The sequence below is a fragment of the Marmota flaviventris genome, chromosome 4 (assembly GCF_047511675.1).
Source record: "Marmota flaviventris isolate mMarFla1 chromosome 4, mMarFla1.hap1, whole genome shotgun sequence".
NCBI classification, from domain to species: Eukaryota; Metazoa; Chordata; class Mammalia; order Rodentia; family Sciuridae; genus Marmota; species Marmota flaviventris.
In genome coordinates, this window is record NC_092501.1 from 8,972,593 (window position 1) to 8,991,417 (window position 18,825).

General features: G+C 42.7%; 1 long non-coding RNA gene across 2 annotated transcripts; it reads right to left on the reverse strand.

The window, feature by feature from the left end:
• Positions 1-7,127: 7,127 nt before the first annotated feature.
• LOC139705401 (uncharacterized) lies at positions 7,128-13,139 on the reverse strand. Of its 2 annotated transcripts, XR_011707279.1 has the most exons (3): positions 12,540-13,139; positions 10,176-10,243; positions 7,128-8,396 (listed from the first exon to the last, which is right to left on the reverse strand). It is a non-coding gene; the product is annotated as an uncharacterized lncRNA (long non-coding RNA). The 2 variants fall into 2 exon arrangements; XR_011707278.1 differs by lacking the exon at positions 10,176-10,243.
• Positions 13,140-18,825: the final 5,686 nt, after the last annotated feature.

An 18,825-nucleotide genomic window follows, 5' to 3' on the forward strand; every position in this document is an offset into this window, starting at 1 on the left:
AGTGCCCCTGAGTTCAATTTCCCTGTACCCAAAAACAAAAACAAGAGAAGCCCCATCTACCCCGGGGCTCCAACTAGGAGCAGTGCTGAGAACTACAGACAGGCCATTTCTAGGCACTAATACCATGTGAATGCACCTTTAAGCCATTTCACTTACTCTATAGCCACAGCAATGACCTTAGAGGTCTGAAATTCCATGACACTAGCAATTTTGTTTAACTCTTAACCCTTATTCAGCCCATCTATGTCCAGATGGGTCACCACATTGTCCCCCCACTGCTGGCTGGACAAGCCACCTCTGGTGGTGGCTCTGTTCTCTGTGCCTTCAGCCACAGCCAGGTATAGCACAGAAAGAGCACAGTTTTGTCTTGATTTTCATTTACTTTCTTAAACATGATTTCAGTTTTGATGTGACTTTCAGCTGTCCGCTGTCTGCACTCCCGATGGCGGGTGGCGTGGCACCAGCAGAGCACTCTCCTGATGAATCACAGTGAGGTACTTTTCCACTCAGCCAGCTCTCCCTTCTCCATCCTTCAGGAGAGTTCTGTCACCTTGCATGGTGGAGACTGTGTCTCTCACCCCCACCTCCAGGGGGCAGTTTGTAGACGCTCATGCTGAGTTCAGTACATGGCACCTAGTTATGAAATCAATTCTCTTTTTCTTTAGGAAGCACAGTCACCACTTTGGGAAATCAGGCTCAAAAATGCACCCGCTTCCTCTCAGGAAGACCTGCAGCTCAGAAGGAGGAGAGAGAGAAATAACCCAAGACCCTAAGCTTCAGAAGACCAAGTTCAGGAAATCCTCCCTAAGGCCGAACTTCCCTGGTTTGAGATGCAAAAGGAAATCGGATCCCCAGGGTAATGCTTCTACACTGAGCAAAAAATGCAGAATACACTACCATGTGCACTCTGCTCCTGATTATTTAAGAAAATGATATTCAGACGCAACCCTGGAAGGAGATGAGGTTAACTGTGACGCATTCTGGGGGGAGGGGCGGTGGGTTGTCTTTTCTGCTTTTTATTTTCAGTACCATCAATATTAGGGAGAGGGGCAATTTAAACCAGAAGGAAGAAAAGGTAAAGAAAGGCATCTGTGGTCATGCAAGACTGTCTTGAGCATGTCCTCCTTGAAGCAGAGCTTCTCCATGAGGGCACACCCAGAAGGGCCCGGCCACCGTGGCCTCTCCTCTGTCCTGGGGCACTTCAGACTCAACCTGCACCACCTCTAAGCTCAGCACCTGGGCTGCTTCTGCTGGTTACCAACTTCCTCCCTCCATCTCCACCCTCTGTCAGCCACTGAGCTGGGTGTGCCCCCAGGAGCCTAGCACCAGTGATGCTCTTTCCAAAACAATTGAAACCTCTGAGGGGCTGCAGTTGTAGCTCAGTGATAGAGGGCTTGCCTCATATGTGTGAGGGTTAGGGTTTGATTCCTAGCACCACATATAAATAAGCAAATAAAATAAAGATCCATCAACAACTAAACAATATTTTTAAAAAAATAAGCAGGGTGAGATAGACAGTTATTTTCTAACATTTTTAAATGAGGATGTCTTTTCACGACCTTTAACACCTATACATCACAAATAAAAGAAAGTTTAAGTCTTCAGAAAAACTCTTTCGGTATCTGGACACTTGTATGTTGTACTTCCCCAATTCCACCTTTCCATTTCCTGGTACAAGGAAATAGCCTTAAACTCTCCATTGAGAGAGACAATTCCGAGAATACTTTTAAAGACAGTGTCTACTAGCTCTCACAACATAATTTGACAATAATGAGGGGAGTTCAGTATAGGCACACACATACACAAATAAGTCAATAGAATCAAAGGGAACCCAGACCAGACTGGTACATACCATGAGGCACCTGATTTAACAAAGGCATAGCTGTGATTCAATAGGGAAAGGAAAGTGGTGCTGGACCATCTGCTATTCATATGCAGAGACAGAACTTTGCTCCTGTACACACGGGACAGAAAAAGTAATTAAAAAGGGATCATAGATCCAAATTTGACAAACAAAAACAATAAAGGGAGGAGCTGGGGATGTGGCTCAGTGGCAGAGTGCTTGCCTAGCATGCACAAGGCCCTGGGTTCCATCCCCAACACTGCAGAAATAAATAAATAAATAGACAAGCGTGGTGGCACATGTGTGTAATCCCAGTGGCTCAAGAGGCTGAGACAGGAGGATCATAAGTTCAAAGCCGGCCTCAGCAACTCAGTGAGGCCCTGAGCAACTCATCAAGACCCTGTCTCTAAATAAAATACAAAAAAGGTCTGAGGAAGGCTGGGGCTATAGCTCAGTTGGTAGAGTGCTTGCCTAGCAAGAGTGAGGCACTGGGTTCGATCCTCAGCACCACACAAAAATGAAATAAAGGTATTGTGTCCATCTACTACAAAAAAAAAAATTAAAAAATGGGGGGTGGAGGGTGTGGTTCAGTGATTAAGCACCCCTGGGTTCAATCCCTGGTACATAAATAAATAGAGAAAAAAAGGCTCTGGACTTGACAGAAGAAGATATACAAATGGCCATTGACGTCAGAAAAATCCAAACTGAAGTAACCAGACACACCCACAAGAACAGCTACAATTGAAAAGACTGAGTCTGACAGTGATGGAATTCTAAGGGGCCTCTGAGATTTCTGCCCTCTGGTGGCCACGCCCCATACAGTTTCCCCCACACACACTGTGAGCAGGACCGGTGGCTCTGATGGATGTCACTTCTGAGACTCAATTACATTATATTCCAAAGATGGAGGGATTTTTGCAGATGCAATTAGGATCTCTAATCAGTTCAAGTTCATCAAAAGGGAAATATCCTGGGATGAAGAGAAGGAACTGCCCTGAGCTTAGAGAGATTTTCTGGCTGGCCTTGAAGAGGAAAATAGCCATGAATCTACAGATGTGCGGAAATGAATCTGGCCAACAATCCTATGAGCCCTAGCAAAAGTGCACCCCAAACTCCCTTGACCTCTCCATCCCCCACACCACCTGTCCTAAATCATCCACGGCTGATGATGGGGCAGGCACCAGATCAGGTCCCACAGACAGGCACCTTCTCTGCCAGTCCATGTCACTGCCTCTCTCAGCTCCCTGCACAGAGCCAGGCACAATATAAGAACTCAGCACATTTTACATTAATTGACTGAGACATGAGCGTTGAAGCTGGAATCCAAAACAAGGGTCCCTAAATCCAATTAAAGGCTCAGGTGACACTCTTGGGCTTTTACTCCCCCTCTCCATACATGGAGGGGTTTAGTTGCATGTGGCTATCTCAAGTGAAAGGATTTGTAAACTAAAGTTTTCTGTATATCCTCATCTGAATTTAAAGGAAACCTTGCTACTATTGATATTTTGCAATTTTGCTAGTGTCACCACGGAGTAGATTGCAGATATTCGTTGCCTGCCCTATAGGGCAGGATTCTATCAGGTTAAGCCATGTACAGTGGAGATTGTTTGTTCCTTCTTGACTTAATAAAATGCCAATTTCCTATGGTTCACCATACTACTCTCCTGATCCTTTGATGTCTAGCTTGACCATTTTCTCTGGCCAATGAAATGTGAGCTTTAGAGGCACTTCTGAGCAGTTTAAGAGTGACGGCATGTTGACCAGTGGACATTCATCCTCTGCCAGGATGACCAGACAATTCCCAGACAGAGGCTGCTTAATGTGTGTGGGTCCCAGGGTGAAAATGACAAAGGACAGAGCTATTGACAACCTACAATGAACATACAGCATGCAGGACCAACAAACCTCTGAGGTTTCTGTGGCGGCAGCACAATCCAGCCTGTTCCATCAATAGGCTGTCTTTTAGGTGTCCTGCAGTAGGCGTAACGTGAGTGCGCCTCACTTACTTTTTATATCCTAGACTCCAGCACAATTTTTTTGTCCATAGGAAGCCCTTGGAAAAAAAATATTGATTGGATTTAATTACGCACTGTGTTTTCTACTGGGCAAGAATCTGGCTGAGCACAACCACAGATGTTTGTGGCATTTATTAGTATCTGTTCTACCTTTAAGCTTAAGGACAAGAAGCAGCCGCAAGCCAAAGCTGAGTTATGTCAGCAAAAATCCCCAACAATTAAGCCACCCTGGAGTTGTTTCCACAACCATCAGAGTGAGGGAGTGAGCGCTAGCTCCCCTTCTTGGAGACCCTTTTGTCACTCTAAGCAGGACAAGGACACCAAACACAAGCCAGAGTAAGTTGGAGGTACCTAGAACTAGGTCATGAAGGGCCTTCATAGACCACGAGACTCGAAGCTATTGCTGAAAACTCTCAGAAGTGTCTGCGCAGGGGAGAGACAGAGCTGGTATTTTAAACATGGTGAGACCTTGTCGGCTAAAATTTAGGAAAAGGAGAAATAGATGGGATAGAAACTTTCTCAAAAATAATAAATTGCCAATCCCAACTAAAGACAAAACCTTAAACAAACCACTATCGATGGAGAAAAAGAAATATTGTCAACAAAACAAGAACCTCCTCTGGAAAAAATTCTTGAAGCCAAATAATTTCATGATTAAAGTCTTTGAAACTTCATGTGAACGGATAATGTTATGTTCTTTCAGCTGATATGGAGTATGGAAAAAACTTTTTTTAAAAAAACTTTCCAATTTATTTTACAAAGCAAGTTCATCCCAATATTAAAATCTGTCAGAGCTAGCATGCATCTCTCCTGCAAAAAAAGACCTACCAGCCCAAATCGTACATGGGTACAGGCACAGAACTACCCCAGAAAATATATACAGATCCATCCAGCTTTATGTTAGAGAATAAATATAAATGAAAGAATGGCATACTATTATAAGAGGTACTGATATATCTTATCTCATAAATTGCCAAGATGACTCTAAATAAAATTTCACATCCATCTCTGAGGGGAACTTTTGTTTTTGTGAACTAAAAAAATAAAGAACTTCCTTAACATAGTAAAGAATATCTCAAGTCAACAGCCAGCTCAAATAAAATATAAAACATAAAGAGACATTCCCGTAATTTCCAGAGTAAAGCAAGGATGCTCAGCACTGGGAGTTCTGACCAATTCTGTGAGAAATAACACAAATAAAAATTGGGAAGAAGGAGGTAAAAGGTTCATTTACTGTAGATGATACTATCATATTACTAAAATCATGTGGGAATCAACTGAAAAAGACTAGTAATTTTCTTTCTTTCTTCCTTCCTTCCTTCCTTCCTTCCTTTCTTTCTTTCTTTCGTGGTGTTGGGGATTGAACCCAGGGCCTTGTGCACACGAGGCAAGCACTCTATCATCTGAGCTATATCCCCAGCCCAAGACTAGTAATTTTTTAGTTTATGAATTTTTAGTTTAGGTGGTTAATTTGAAAAGTTACTTTATATAAGCATTAGCTTCCCTATAGACTAGCAATAAGTGGTTTTAAAAGAATCCAGTTAATGGAACTAAAAATATAAATTAGATATATAAAAATAAATAGAAAAAATATAAATATAAAGAATTAAATATAATAAAATGTAAATAAATATAACAAAAAATATTTTGTTAAAGAGGAATGAAACTACCTGGAAACTTAATAACAAAAACATAGAGGAGCTCTATGAATACAGTTACTGGAGGATCTAAAGACAGTGAGAAGACATAAAGATTCCAAGGTGGGAAAAATATTATATGTGTGGAACTTTTCAGTCCCTTGGTCTGAAGTTACGCACATTTGACTGCTCGCAGGCCCATCCTTGAAGACTGCAGGGCCTGACTCCAGCTCACAAGGGGTAGTGTTTGATGATCCCCAAGGGATTTCTGGCTCAGAAATGCTCCGCCCTTCCTCTGCAGCACAGACACCAGCTAAGCAATTCCTGGGGGTAGGGGGCTCACCCTGCCCAGGGCCAGTGGTCTGTCTGGAGGGGGACAGCTTCTTTCCCCAGGGCGCTGCCCCAATCCCTGCTCCCACTCCTCAGATTCACAGAACCCTTGAAGCAATGGTTGGCTGGTAAATATTCAGCAACCAGTCCTCAAAGGGGCAAAGGTTTATCATAATTTTTTCTGATATGAAGGATACTCAGCACGTGATTTACGAATGACAACATGTGGGTTAAGTCTGATCCCTCCCCGGTTTTGGACAACATGCAATGAAAAACATGGTTTTTTACATTTTTGATTGGTGGAAAAAGGAAGAACTGTATTTTATGACATGTAAAAATCATACGAAATTCCAATTTCAGTACCCACAAAGTTATGTTACACTACAGCCTGTTGTCCCTTTGTGCGTCGATGGTTGCTTTCGCTCAGTCATAGCAGAAACAATACTTGTGACAGAGACTGTGTGGCCTTTTACAGAAAATGTTTGCCAACCTTTCATCTAATCATCAAAACAAGCAATAAATATGCATGCCCTGGTTTGGAATCCTAATTTGTTTGGAATCGTGCATGCCCTGGTTTGGAATCCTAATATCCTAATGTGGTAGCACTCAGGCGGTAGCATTTGTCAATTTGCATGGCAAACTTTCACTGTGCCAATGTGTGACGTCATTGAATATGCAGTCAGGAAGAGAGGCACAGTAGCAGAAATGATAGATGCAGACAACCTCAAGAGCACACGAGGTAGCTCTGGGGATGTGGCTCAGAGGCAGAACAATGGCCTAGCATGCACATGGCCCAAGTTCAAACCCTAGCACTGCAAAAAGAAAGAAAACAAAGGGCACAGGAAATGATGGACTTGAGGATTTGTTACTGAGTCAGGAAATGGATAGGCAGGTAGAATTGGGGTCCCACCACCCCCGGTTAAACCCTGGGCTAGAGCTTGTTTGTTCTTGGCAGCCTGACCAGAGCCCCACTCATCTCAGATGCCCACAATCTGCAGTTGCCCCAGGCTTCCTGCACTACCCTAACAGGAGTCAACCCCAAAGAGCTGATATGAATTCAAGGAATCCTTATTTTAAAAAAAAGTACAGGAAAAAACTCACGTTAACAAATATATTAAACCATCCCATTATGGGAATAAGAAATCAAAATTGTACACCTTCAAATGAGTCCAAAAAAAGAGAACAAGAGAGACTTTCCAAGAAAGGTCAGTTTCTCTTATCAAAACAGCATAAAGGGGCTGGGGATGTGGCTCTGAAAGACCCACCGATTCCCTGTCCAAGAAAGACGCACGAGGCACTGGCTGCAAACGCAAGAGGTGATTTATTGATACACAGGCGCCTGCGGGTGCCCAGCGAAACCTCAGCCGGAGCTTTGGTGAACTGGCACACCGGGCTTTGGGGTACAGGATTTTTTATAGGGTCAAGGAGCAGGTTTCGCGCGTGCGGTAAGCAACAGGTTTCTTATTGGTTATTTTGAACCCAACATACAGGTTACCTAAAGGGTAAAGTTATTTTTCATTTTATGTTCCTGGAATTACACCATATGACAGTTACATATGAACATTCTGTTTTTTTTTCTATTCCTGCTTATTAGCCCCTGTTTAGTCAGGCATGCCCTGGAATCTATTCTTCTGCTCTTTCCCAACCATCCTGTTTTTCCCTTTTAATCGGTTACACTTAACTGATTTTCTGAAAAATACATCTGACGTCTGTGCAGGTGCGGAAGCAAGCCCTGGTGATTTATTACTGGGCCTAAAGTTATTGGGCTGGGGTCTTTCATTCCCCCCTTTTTCTTTATCATGGATAGAATCTTATATCCATTGTTCTGCTTGCTCAGGTTCTTGGATTAAGCTTGTGTGTGACCCTGTTTGTTGTTTAAGCAACTGGTACTGTTGAGTTAGAACCATAGTTTGGATTATAGAAAGTCTCTCTCTCATGAATTGCACCAATCTATTGAGTATGCAGGGTCCAAACGTTAGGATTATTAGCAGAATAACTAAAGGTCCCGCTATGGTGGATAGCAAAGTAGTTAACCATGGGGATTTGTTAAACCAGTGTTCAAACCATCCTTGTTGAGCCTCAAATTTTTTTTTTTTTTTTTTGGCCAGCCTTTCAGTGACCTTTTTCATAGTTTCCCGGACTACCCCTGTATGGTCAGCGTAAAAACAACATTGTTTCTTTAAAACCACACAGAGACCACCTTTTCTAAGGAATAACAGATCTAATCCCCTTCTATTTTGTAGTACGACTTCTGCGAGGGAAGAGAGAGATTTCTCTAAGACAGTGATAGACTTGGTCACTTGATATTAGACCCCCGATTTATCTAACTACACTGACTACCTAACTTTAAATCTGGCTTCATTTTTTTTTTTTTTTTTTAATTTGGGAACTCCTTACTGCTGTGAGGAAGGGGGACGAAGAGAATCTTTCTGGCTTCTTCAGGCTGAAAAGGGACGGCGTGGGGCAAGCAGTTTGGAGTCCCCCTTAAAAATATCGGGTCTATCGAGTGGTCCATGATGAAAGTCTAATTGAGAAGTAATAGGCTGGAGGGCCATTTGAGTGATGGGTGGTCTATAAGAGAAACAAGAACTTATTAGTACTGGAACCATATTGATGCAGTAATAAATGCCACAGCACAGAAATATGCCAATGAGTATAATGGCCAAGACAAAGATTAACAATGTTTTTTATCAGGCAGTACCAGGAACTAGGAGCTAGGATATTATTTCCACGAAAAAGTTGCTGAGAACATGGCTTCCATCTGAGCAGGTAAATCTTTAAGGATATTTGTCACATTGTCAGAAATGTCAGGGATGTCAACACAACAACTAACATGTAGGGTTACAGATGTCTTTTTCTTTAAGATATAGTTTAATAATTTAATGCCATCTGATCCTGCAAAATCCTTTTATTAGTATAACCTCTGTGTCTAATAGAGAAATTTTTAATTTTGCTACTTAGGGCTGGATAACCATATTAGCAAACATCAAGCCTACCTGCGTTGGCTAGAAATAAAGGCCTTAGACTAAAACTATTCTAGCAGTCCCTTTGACAGTTATCAGGCATTTCTGTCTAAGAATCTCTTTTGTAGCCTCCAGTCTACTTATTTATGGAAGTTATATTTAACTATTATTATCATTTAAGATGTCCAGGAACAGCTGTGCTTTGGCTTTGACTGTCTTTGCTAAGTGTTTAAGATGAAGCAAGTCAAACTGACTTTTGTTTCTACCTATTGTTTACAGTCAGCTGAGTTTCCCTGGGAGTCCTCGGGAACTTCATAGCAGCTTTTCAGTTCTGCTAGTGCCATTTGCGCTAGGATGGGTCCAGGCCTTGCTTGACCATATGGCTTCCCTCAGAAGCATCAGGGATGTCTCCCTTTTCTAATGACCCTCCTCTTTACAGCAAATGCACCGATTGGCTTTCTGTCCTCCACCGGTCTCATTAATCTCCCTGCTCAGGAGGTTATGTGGCCTAGAGTTGCTGAGCCCTTTGGAGAAGTCCCCTATTCCCTGATTCAGACTGACTCAGAGGGCAAGAGCCGAATATTGGTTTTCTTGGCCCTTTTAATTTAACTAATTTTAAAAACTTGATCTTAAACATCCAGCAAATAAGTTAACAGCCTTATATTAAGAGCACTGGGCTTTAATGTCTATCTCTCTATCCTGTAGGTGATAACTCCTTATCTTATGTTGACCCAGGTTGTGTTCTTAAAGCAATACCTCTTTAAAACATTAACAGGCAATCCTTAAACCATCTATAAGCAAACTACAAAACAAAACTAACTAGGGTAAAAACATATTTAGCTTATATAATAGCTACCTTGAATTTTGGCAGGGTTATACATCATAATTTCCTGTTTGAGATCCTAGTAATCTTGGCAAAAACCTACTTTTGGACACAACTTTAACTGTACTGAAATCTGGCTTACTTTTTTCATAGCCACTTTCACATGTAGTGAGATGGGACAGAGCCTTATTTCAAGTAAGGCAGGGCTCTTTATAAATCTCAAGTACTATAGTTCTGAAGCTGATCATTTTACAAAGTTTACATAAATTGTTGTTCAAGTTTACATGAACATTAGCTAACACAACATAATATCACACCTAAAACATGAATTAAAGGCTGAAAGCTTTTAACCTCTTGTAGAAAAGTAGTAATGTACTTTTGTGTTTTGCAATAAAACCTTCACATAGATTAGGCTCTTATTAACTTAAAAATACATGAATTGTATCTCAGAGTAGAAAGTAACATGGAACCGTACATATCTTATTGATAACAAGTTCAGTTATAGAACACAAATGATATAATTGAATCTCCAACATGTTTTTTTTTTTTTAAGCCTAAAATTACCATACAACTTTAGAACACCAGCTTGATATAATGTTCTTTTGAAGCTTCTACCTTACAGACTTGTATACCTGGAAGATATGAACACATTAATAACACCATAATTACATAAACCTCCTTTTGTTCACATTTTGAAACAATACTTGTAAACTTTTAAATTTAAGCAGAGTTAACATTTTATTAGGGCCTTTTTGAACACCTAGAGAAACTTATAAGCTTAATTTTGAGGACATCTTTACTTTTATCTGTTTACCCAATCTAAATTGAACCGTTTGAATCACGTGAATTAAAGATATTTGGATCTATTTTTAATTTTTTTTTTTTTATGAGCGCTCCTCATCTGTCAATTGTTATATCACTGTAGGATATATGGACATACACACATACAGACATACCGACATACAACACATAACAAGAGTGTGCACACATAACAATAATAAAGGCCTCGTAGCTTTTTGCAGATGAAATCTCCATTGCAATGTTTTTTTGTTTTTTTTTTTAAAAAAACTTTACTGATCAGAAAATCATTAACCTAGGTCTGCAGGATCAGAATCACGAGCTCAAAAAAAAATACAGAATCTAAGAAAAAAAACAAGAATCCTAAAAAAAGATGACTGGCCAGTAGTTAGTAAATACCATACAATTTACTTCTTGGTTTGGTCTAGTTTGAGTTCAGGTAAAAAGACACTTTTACCTTTTTTTTTTCCTTGGGCCTGAGCTCCAAGCTGCTTCTGTTTGCATATCAGTTTAAGCCCTGACCAAGGTCTGGAAGGAGCAGGGAAAAAAACTGCTATTTTGAGCAGACACTTTAGGCCTAAGACATTTTAACCTTAAGTTATATTTCCAGGTTTAGATGTTGAAAATTATGATACAAATTTAAGAAGCAATTTCCAAAATTTAAAATTTTATATCTTTTTACACTAGAAAAACTTGTTCACATAGAACTGGAAATAGGATCTCTACCATCAGAAGAAATTTCTTTAGTACCTCTAAGCCACTTTGCTTGTTTTGAAGTTTCTAAAGTAGCATTGAGTTACATTAAATTTGCCCACACACTACCATATATATCTGAAATTAAGCTTTGAAAATTTTTAAGACTATTACTATTTAATTATTTAATGTCATTTTTATGAGCCAGACCAACGTTTTAATTTCTTTTCAGGCTACCCAGTTCAAAATTGAAACTCTTTAAATTTTTTTTTTTATCCCAAGTATTTAAGTTTTCTAGCATGAACTATCTGAAATCAAATTAAACAATTGCTTAAACCCAACTTTTAACTGCAAGATAGTGCAATGCTTTAGAAACCCATTCAGATACCAGATTGTTACAATAAAAATTATTATTATTATTTTTTTTAGACACACATTTAACCTAGATTATCCCTAAGAAACAATCAGACAACCAGATAAGAAAATATCTCTCCAGGTTTTGAACTTTCATTTAATTATGACTCCCATCAATGGCACCATAGACTTTCCCATGAGTGGACCAGATGTTTTCACGTAGGGGCAACTATAGGTGTAAAATCAAGGGTCCCAGTGTGACTGGCTTTACTGCATTCAGTGTCCCTTCTTTTTAAGTAAACAGAGGTGGCCTAATCCTTAAGATGTAGATAAGGACCCAGGGAACTCCCCAGAGCTAAATGGCTCTGGCAGCTGCTGGGAGTCCCTTAATCCTATCTTTCACCCATAGGATCAGTTCCTCCAGTTTGGTTTGACCTTAGGCATTAGGCATTTTTTTTTTTTTTTCTAACTTTTTAGTAGCCAGCTCCCAAAAAGTCCATCCTCTGCTTGCAGTTGTTTCGAGTGCTAGGCTTCCCCAAGAGAGCAGAGTGGGGACTCCTTAAAAGTCCCCTTGAGAGTGTTAAAATTTGTGACTGAAAATTTGGTTCCCATCTCTAAAGCCAATTAACACTAATTTAATAATGAGGACAGGGCTTTGAGAAAAGTCAAAGCGAGATGTTAAAGTTGTTATAGATTGTCCCATGTTAGTCTTAGATGGAGTGAGAAAGTGCAAAGGCAAGAAGACAGACACAAATATCAGACTGGACACAGAGAACGCTGCGCGGCTCGAGCACAAACCGAACGTACCTGACGGATTAGGGAGAGGAGGGATACCGTCACCTCCGTCACCCACGAGTACAGTGTACTCTACAGAACATTGGAGGCCCCCCAAGATGGGCCTCCCTGAGCCCCTGGGACGTCTCCCAGGGTGGCAGGGGAGAAGTCAGAGTTCGTCAACTCCTTCTCAAGCTGCCCAGAATACAGAGCGATTACGCGTAATCGTACAGACGCTGCGCATGAACAGATAACAAGATAACAACCAGACAGAGAGAGACACAAAATGACACGAACTGGCCAGCTTACCTCCCAGTGGTTATCGGGTGTTCCTCGGGCAGGGATCCGGACGGGGTTACAGGAGTTCTCCTGGCTGGCTCGCCAAATGAAAGACCCACCGATTCCCTGTCCAAGAAAGACGCACGAGGCACTGGCTGCAAACGCAAGAGGTGATTTATTGATACACAGGCGCCTGCGGGTGCCCAGCGAAACCTCAGCCGGAGCTTTGGTGAACTGGCACACCGGGCTTTGGGGTACAGGATTTTTTATAGGGTCAAGGAGCAGGTTTCGCGCGTGCGGTAAGCAACAGGTTTCTTATTGGTTATTTTGAACCCAACATACAGGTTACCTAAAGGGTAAAGTTATTTTTCATTTTATGTTCCTGGAATTACACCATATGACAGTTACATATGAACATTCTGTTTTTTTTTCTATTCCTGCTTATTAGCCCCTGTTTAGTCAGGCATGCCCTGGAATCTATTCTTCTGCTCTTTCCCAACCATCCTGTTTTTCCCTTTTAATCGGTTACACTTAACTGATTTTCTGAAAAATACATCTGACGTCTGTGCAGGTGCGGAAGCAAGCCCTGGTGATTTATTACTGGGCCTAAAGTTATTGGGCTGGGGTCTTTCAGCTCAAGCGGTAGCGTGCTCACCTGGCATGCGTGCGGCCCAGGTTCGATCCTCAGCACCACATACAAACAAAGATGTTGTGTCCGCTGAAAACTGAAAAATAAATATTAAAAAAAATTTAAAAAAAAAACAGCATAAAAACCCCTAGACAGAGAGCCCCCAACGCAACCATGCCAACCATGCAGTGGGGGCTTTTCTTGCTTGCTCCTGATAAATCTGGTACTGAGTCTCTCCTCTGTCCTCTGTGTACTTCATTTTTCTGATTTGTGAGGTGAGAACCCTCCAGCCTCACACGAACCTGTGTTACATCACCTTTGTTCTGTGTGTGTGCCCACTCTGCCACTGTGGTCCTGGGTCAGCAGCTCTTCTTAGCACCCTTCTTCAGAATACAGATGCAGGCTGGGGATGTAGCTCAGTGATAGAAGCACTTGCCAAACATGCAGGAGGCCCTGGGCTCCATCCCCAGTACCCCTCTCCACAAATAATAATAATAACGATATTATTATTAATGATGCAGATTTATTCACAGTTCAAAGCACCGACCCTCTTGACCCTCTCATTTCCTCCTGTGTGAACAAAGCCCCTTCCCCCAACTGCAAACAATCTCCTGAGAGATCCCTAGTTGGGAGAATCATCTGTCTATAGAGTAATCAAACACCTATGGCTGTGATCTGAATGTCAGTGTCCCCTGGTGAGAAATATAAAGTCTCAGGGGCTAGGGATATAGCTCAGTTGGCCACCCTAATTCTGAAACTAGCCAATCATGTAGATTGTACCCCTGAATCCTCCAATTAGGGTAAAGGGCAGCGCTATATTAGGTACATAAACAGGTGACCTGTCCATCTAGTCAGCTAGCGGGTGTTTGATTTGTAGCGCCACCTTGTCATTTCTAACACCCTCCAAATCCACTTGGAATCCTAATATCCTAATGTGGTAGCACTCAGGCGGGCCTCATGACTGAGATAAGGGCATTCAGAAGAGAGGGTGGGGTAGCTGCTGCGCCCCTTCCAGCCCCCTCCAGCTGAGAACACAATAGCTACCCTCTCTAACGCCAAGCACGAGGCCTTACCAGACACAAGTCTGATGGTGACTTCATCTTAGACTCCCCAGATCCAGAACTGTGAGCAACGGATTTCTGTTGCTTAAGAATTACCCCATCTAAGGTATTTTGTTACAGCAGCCCAATATTACCAAAAGGCTACAACAGAACAGGATGGCAGTATCCCAAATAGGTACATTTGGCTGTGTATAGGTGTAGCTAAGAACAGGGGTGGGGGGTCTGCTTTACTGTGTGTGAATGAGAATAGTCAGTGGTCAGCAATCTGAAGTGCTGGGCCCCAACAGAGGTCCTGGTTCAAATGCAGAAACCAAACTTGCAGGCTCACTGGGCACATGAATGAGCACCAGCAAGGCCCATTCAGATGTAGAAGACCCTGAGGCTCACCCTGGGAACCCTCCAGCCAATGGTTTTGTCCCAGAGGTAGAAAACAGGAAGACTGGGGTAAACCCAAATGGAAGCTACAGGAAGGCAACAGCCTCAATACTTTTTCAGTGCCTGTTTTCTGGATTTTGATCAATGATTTTGGTGCTGTTTGCAATGCCTGTTTCATATAGATTTTGCTCCATGCTCTACCCAGACCCATATATAAGCTCCAAAGCTAGTGAAAAACCAGCCTCTACCTCTGAACAAAGCCTGTCCAAGGAAGGGACATGACCTTTGTCCTTGAAAAGACCCACAGAGCACTCCTAGGCACATTCCCACCCAGCTAAGTTGTTTATCTACAAATAACAGGAGAGATCTGCTGCACTAGGTGTCCCTGACTCAGTCAGGCTAGGTGGGGACCCATAGCAACCCCCTAGCAGCCACCAATCAGCATGAGACAGGGAAATACCTGGGATGCCAGATGACCTGTCCCAGTAGTTTATGGTGGTTGATAACGTGTTGGGAAACCATGTAGTTCAGCAGAAACACCCCTCTTGGCTTAAACCAATCAGTTCAAATGAATACCCCTTTTGTAGTAACCAATCACCCCTACCCAACTTGTTCCCTCCAGGGAATGTGCTAATCATGTTTTAGAGTTGTTATTTGATTTTCCCGCGGTGTGTGATGATTTGCTAAGAGTTGCTATGATGTATTTGGGGGTCCCTGCCTTCTCCAAAGAATGTATAAAACTGCTGCAAACCCTGGGCTCGGGGCCTCTCAGCGTCACCAGTTGCTGTGTGTGCGCGGAGGACCGAGCTAGCTCGCAATAAACACCTCTTTGCTGCTTACATTGATCTTGGGTCTCTGGTGGTCTTTTGGGGGTCCCAAATTCGAGCATAACACTAGCACACCAAAATGGGCTTTTCTGCTATCAGCCACCCCCACCCCTCCCCCAACCCACTCCACTTCCTCCCCCCACCCCCTCCCCCCCCACACGGCAGGATTTCTCTCTCTCTTCTTGCTTAAATAAACCCTGCTCCATTAACTCTTCCCTTCTGTGGATTTTATTCTTCAAAATTTGCAAGACAGAACCCAGAGGAAATTTGTGAAGCAGGGAATCTAGTCTCATATCAAAACTCTATAGTTTCAGTGTGTGGCCTGTGATGTCTGGCTGGTTTACAAAGACTGTGGAACACCCGTACACATACACAAAGAGCTAAAAAGGCTTGGGAGGGTAATCACCGAAATGTCAGCACAGGCCATTTCTTGGTGGTAAGATGACAGGTTATTTTATTTCTTGTTGGATGCTTACGTGAATGTCCCACAATAATGTGTTCAGTTAAAAATCAGGAAAAACAGACTGTTCTTTTTCAAACCAAACAAACTCTTGGTGTTGCAAAGGAAGAAAGCAAACAAAATGTAGTACAGTAATGGTCACAGATGCTGTGGTTCCTGAGGGTGCAGGGTCCCCAGGGAAGGGAAAGTCAGCAAGAGCTGGTGGGTCGGCTGAAGACATGTCACCAGGTGTCTGAGTCAGGGGAGGCAAAGGGTGCTCCAGCCAGAGGGGACTCATTTCCTCAGACTCAGCTCAACAGATTGTTCCTGGTGCTACAGGGCAATATGGAAGACGAGGAACTTTCCATCCTCTACAAAAAACTGCCCAGGGCCTTGGTCCCAAGGTTACTCAGGTCACCTGCAGCAAAACAAGTTTCTGAACATTTAATACCTGGAACTTTCACTTCCCAAAAAGGTGCTAGGCGTCATCCTAACAAAGCCTAGTATAGAAGTCAGTGTTTTCGCTTCAGGAGGCTCAGGGTTAGATCAGTGTTTAAGCACTTTCCTCAATTCCTGATAAAATTCTGTCTATATATGAAACTTGCTGGGAACAAAGGTTCTGGTGTCCTACCACTGGTCAGTCCACTAGAGCTGGGGAGACAGAGGATGGTGAAGGAAAGCAGGTTTATTCAAAGCCGGCCTGGAGGAAGATAGAGGAGAGCTTTCTGAGTAAGGGTGCAAACAGCTTCAAGGAGAGGAAGAAGCGGGACAGTGGGACAAAAGGCAGGAAGTCTGCAGTAGCCTTGCTCCAAAAAGCATTGCCACCTCCTCTGCCTCCCTCTCCAAGCCTCCTGTGGCTGCGCATTACTTCAAGGGGAACCTGGGCCTCCTGGGGCCAGCATCTCTGGTATTTTCTTTTCAGATGGACATGTTACATGCTGAGCTGGGGAGAGGCCCAGTGGTGGCTTTCTTTGGAATTTAGAATGTCATGGGAAAGAGATGGGTTATTAAAGCAAGAGAGAAAGATTAGGGAAGAGCTTGGGAGTGCAGGAAGAGAAGGAAATAACATGTAAGAAAAACATCTTCCCAAGGGAACTGGGAAAAATGCCCGATCAAACAGCTCTGTTCCATTGAGACTGTTGGATAAGGAACACTCTTCATTCCACCTGTTTAACTTGGTCAGAGCAGGTTCATGCAGGTAGCATTTTTTCAGTGGGGGTCCTTGCTTGAAGTGACACAATGATTTGATGATCATCTTCTCAGCTCTCCTAAGGATGCTGTGTAATAGTGCCATTCTAGATGCACAGGGGAAAAGTTAACTTGTTACATGCAATGGACACTTTAGGGCAAAGATCTCATTCTTTAATGGTCAGAAGCACCTTGAAGGCTGCCTAAAACAGACTGCTGGCTCCTTCCCAGAGATAATTCCACAGGACTGGGATGGGACCAATAATTGCATTTCCAGCAAGTTCCCAGGTGATATTAGTATTGCTGGTCTCAGGGAGCACACCAGAGAACCACTGTACTGGGGAACCAGCATTTAGTTTCTCTCACTGCAGGCTTTGAGGCAGCCATGGGGTGATTGTGAACTCCCTGAAATTCAGTGTAAATTTGAATACACAGGTAGGAAAGGGCATGACCATCTGCTGCTGCCGCTATAGTCAATCTGACCTACACATTACCTCCAGGGTGTTTGAATTTTGTTTTCCATTTCACCTAATTTGCCTTTGGGCCAATCTAATCAACCAAGAGCTGACTTGGGCTGTTTCCATTTTCTAATCTCTTTCAAGTTTTGTAGTCGTTTGCTTTAAAAGGGACTGCAGTGGAGAGAAGAAAGCTATTTAGTCAGCACAGCGTTTAAGAGCAAAAGCTAAAGTGAATTCTGGCTCCAGCCTACTGAACCAAAGGCACACAAGGAAAGAGGAGGATCAGGTGTCTGCAGGGAAAATGAGAGGGATTTCAGTGCCACAAGGAGAAAGTTGGATTTTGCTGACAATTGGAAGATGGGTGGATTAACAGGCAAGGATTGTGAGGAAAGTGGCGTTCCAGGCAGTCGAAACGGTGAGAATAACGGCAGGAAGGTGGGAAATCCAGGAAACAGTACAGGTACAGCTGCAGTGGAGTTGAGGACACAAGTAGATGCACTCTGTGATGAGGAGGTGAACACAGAAGGGCCATAAGTACCAGCAAAGTTTACAGTGTTCTCCTGGCATCATATGAATTTTCTTTTCTTCTTTTTTTGTAGTGCTAGGGATTAAACCTAGGGTCTTGTGTATGCTGGACATGTGCCGTATCCCTGGTCCTTTTATTTTTTATTTTTAAAAAGATTTATTTTTTGTAGTATGACACAATAACTTTATTTATTTATTTTCATGTGGTGCTGAGAATCGAACCCAGGCCCTCGCTCGTGCTAGACAAGCGCTCTACCACTGAGCCACAACCCCAGCCCTCCCTGGTCCTTTTAAAATTTCATCTTGAGACATGGTCTCGCTAAATTGCTGAAGCTGGCCTTAACTTGCAATCCTCCTGACGCCAACCTCTGTCATTGGGATTAACAGTTGTGTCCCAACCCCCCCAAACCTGACTGATGTGTCTCTCTTTAAATAAGAACGGTAGGGCTGGAATAGGGCTCAGTGGGCGAGTACTTGCCAGGCCTGTCTGAGGTACTAAGAACAACAACAAAAAGAAGATCTGTATATTTTGCTCAGCTTCATGCAAACACAGTAAAAATTTAGATAAAAGGTATACTTTTCTTGGAGTATAATTTATCAAACTGACCCTAGAAGAGATGACCTCAAAGAAAGGTCGAGGGAGTTCCTGGAGAGAAGGGGGACCTTGACTCAGGACCAGGGGTATTCTTGGCATTGAAGATAGAAAATTTCAGCATGTGCCAATCAGAGGCATAGACAGAAGTTTATTTAGTAAAGTAGTATTCAAGGTGATACCGCAGGTTACTGGTGACGAGTTCTGCTCCCCACATGTTGAA